Genomic DNA, 737 nt, shown 5'->3' on the forward strand with positions numbered 1-737 from the left:
ATTTGCTTCTTCTTACTTTTGTTTAACTGGGCTAAGGGTCTGTCTATCTTGTTTAGCTTTTGAAAGAACCAGCTCTTCAATTCATTGATTCTTTGTTTTGTTTTCTTTGTTTCTATTTCATTAATTTCTGCTCTGATTTTTGTTATTTCTTCTCTTCTGCTGGGTTTGGGTTTCATTTGTTCTTGCCTTTCCAGTGCCTTGAGTTGCAGTGTTAGGTCATTTATTTGGGCTCTTTCTAATTTTTTAAGGTAGGCATTTAGAGCTATAAGCTTCCCTCTTAGGACTGCTTTTAATGTGTCCCAGAGGTTGTGTTGTGTTGTATTGTCCTTTTCGTTGAATTCCAGGAATTCTTTTATTTCTTTCTTAATTTCTCCTTTGACCCACTCATTGTTTAGGAGTGTGTTGTTCAATCACCAGGAGTTCTTGTAGTGACTAGGGCTTCATCCAGTTTTGATTTTGAGCTTCGTTGCTTTATGGTCTGATAGAATGCATGGAATTATTTCAATATTTTTGTATTTGTTGAGGTTTGTTTTTTGGCCCAGTACGTGATGAATTTTTGAAAAAGTTCCATTGGGTGCTGAGTAGAAAGTATATTCTTTGGTGTTTGGGTGAAATAATCAAATGATGTCTGTTACGTCCATTTGATGTATCGTATCATTTAATTCAGATGTCTCTCTGTTTATTCTTTGTCCAGATGACCTGTCTAATGGAGACAGTGGGGTACTGAAGTCCCCTCC

Source organism: Nannospalax galili, unplaced genomic scaffold (assembly GCF_000622305.1).
Source record: "Nannospalax galili isolate Female #2095 unplaced genomic scaffold, S.galili_v1.0 scaffold149, whole genome shotgun sequence".
In the NCBI taxonomy this organism is placed as follows: domain Eukaryota; kingdom Metazoa; phylum Chordata; class Mammalia; order Rodentia; family Spalacidae; genus Nannospalax; species Nannospalax galili.